Consider the following 2,593-nt stretch of genomic DNA (forward strand, 5'->3'; position numbering starts at 1 on the left):
ATCTAATTTCTAATGTTTTATATGCAGATTAAATAGGTTTTAAGGAAACTTTTGTCTTGTCTCCCGAGGCCACAGGAGGGCGCAATGAGCAAAATAATGCAGCACATATTGTCAACGCATGGAAATAACTGTCTATAAAAAAACATGTGTGACGAGTGGGGGCGGGGCCGAGAGCCGTGGGAACGGAAGAGGCGCAGTGAAAAGGAATAAAGCTAAAAGTTTAAACTGTTTTAACTTTGCATGGCTACATCTCTTGTGTGAGACGCGAGTGCAGCAGTCATATTTGTCCGTCTAAAAAAATGCGCTGATCACAGGCAGGCACAGCACTCAGTTCAGCATGTGTTCGTGTTTGTGTGTGCTGTCTGCGTCACTCATAGTATGTGCCTATATCGTGCGCTATATCGAAAAATATCGTTATCGAAGGTGTACCGTTGATAAATATCAATACCGTTTTATCGCCCAGGCCTATCTAAAGCAGGGTAATTATATAGTTCACGTAAACTAAAACCATCAAAAATTCATTACCTGAATATAAAACATAAAAAAAAAAAAACCATTTTATTTCAACTAGTTGACAAGGCAACATTTATCATTTTCAGTTTATCCTGACGTACTAAAATAAAATGAATAAACACTATATAGACATTTAACAACAAAAACAAAAAATTATGAAACGCAATAAAATGACTAAAAACTTAAATTAAAATGACTATAATAGTATCTTTGATGGAGAAATGTCTAATGTGAACAGCATTCAAACTTGTTCATGCGGGAAATTATTGGGTTCATGAAATGATGAAAAGCTAATAATTAAATTATAAAAATGTAAAATTTAAATGCATTATATGCACTATTTTGGTAATAAATTATATTTTAACTGTAACTGAATGTGGGGTGTTACTCAAAGTTTTTCATCTGATATTTATATTTTCTTTTGTTTCAGCTTTATTTTATATATATACATATATATACACATACATATATATATATATATATATACACACACACATACATATATATATATAAATCATTTTAGCTTCAGTTAACATTGAAATATTAACTTAAAATCTGTATTTAAATATAATATTATTGCATGTTAATGTATGTATTATGCTAACTACTTTGAACATTTCATATATATTCAGTGTAAATGTAAACAATTTAGTAATTTATTATAATTAATTAGTATAATTTAGTGCAGTATCAATACTTTACAAAAAATGTTTCTCTTAATCTTCTCTTGATAAATATCAGCATCTTTACAAATTTATCTTATCATATTTATGTGTGCTACACATATACTGTAATGTGTAATGATGCTGTAATAATTCCTGTCGGAAAATACAAATGACATCCTCATTGTTAATTATACAAAAAAGTTGTAAAATTTTTATTTACATGAAGAATATCCAAACTGACGGTCTAGTAACTTCACAGTTGAATCACAGTAAATCATTTCCGCTAGCATGATCAATGACACTGAATCTGAAGCGTCTTCATAATTTGCTTAATCTGCGATTCAGCAGGTCTTTAAACCCAGAAGCTGGATCGTCCAAGTTAAAGCCGACCTCAAACTCGGGCTTCTTTCCGAGGGCCAGCACAGCGACGGTTACGGCCAGAGCGGCGGTCAGACCCCAGATCTGATGGATGTTACCTGTGCTGGGGTCAGTGTACATGAAGCTGTGGGTCGGGCCGAAGACGCTGGGCACAGGATAGCCGGAGTGATCCGCCGCTTTAGTGAAAAACTCCAGAGGAAGAGAGAACACCTCGCTCACCTCGTCTGTGTTTGGACGCGCTTCGAAGGAGTCCTCGATGAAAGCCACCACTGGAGTGATCAGAAGACCAGCCTGAGGAAACCATTTCAGCCGTTACAACTGGCCAAAGCAGACCATTCATTAGCCACAAATTAATCAATAAAAAGCTTACTGCATCCTGGCTCGCTAAATTCTTATTTAGTAGTTACGTGCATTTTACTAAAATGCTTATATATATTTTTTTTCATTTCAAATAATTTCATTAAATATATTCAAATAAAGTATACATTATAATCAATATATACTATAATAATTTATTAACGATCTCCTCCTCTGCTTCTCTGAGAGCGGTGTGAACTTCATCTCGGTCACCGGACTCACGCTTTCCTCCCGGGAAGCACACTTCACCCGCGTGCTGCTTCAGCTGCAACACACCCACAAGCTCTCAATACACGCTCATGCTATGAATGCAGTTTACATCAAGACAGTAGCCTACACAGCGAGCTCAGACTGAGGTTCCTCACGTGAATGGCGCGCACGGTGAGCAGGAGCCGCAGCTGTCCGTCTCTCAGCAGCAGCGGGATCAGCACCGAGGCTCCGGGGAGCGCCGGTAAACGGAGGAACTTCTCGCCGCTGTCGTGTTTCTTCAGTGCCGCGACAGTTTTCTCCTTCAGATCCATCGCGGCGGATATGAGCTCCTGTCAGGACACTTTCACAATGCTCTGTGAGGACGCTTCCGCTTACCTCAGCGCTTCCCATAATGCTCCTCTGGGCTCTGCTCCGGTTCATTGTGTGAAAACACTTCTGGATAAACAGACAGCTGAACACAGAAATAGAAC

General features: G+C 38.1%; 1 pseudogene; it reads right to left on the bottom strand.

Moving 5' to 3' along the window:
* Positions 1 to 1,334: 1,334 nt before the first annotated feature.
* On the bottom strand, positions 1,335 to 2,593 carry LOC107754983 (peroxisomal coenzyme A diphosphatase NUDT7 pseudogene; annotated as a pseudogene).

This window comes from Sinocyclocheilus rhinocerous, unplaced genomic scaffold (genome assembly GCF_001515625.1).
Source record: "Sinocyclocheilus rhinocerous isolate Xijiao unplaced genomic scaffold, SAMN03320098_v1.1 scaffold3125, whole genome shotgun sequence".
NCBI lineage: Eukaryota > Metazoa > Chordata > Actinopteri > Cypriniformes > Cyprinidae > Sinocyclocheilus > Sinocyclocheilus rhinocerous.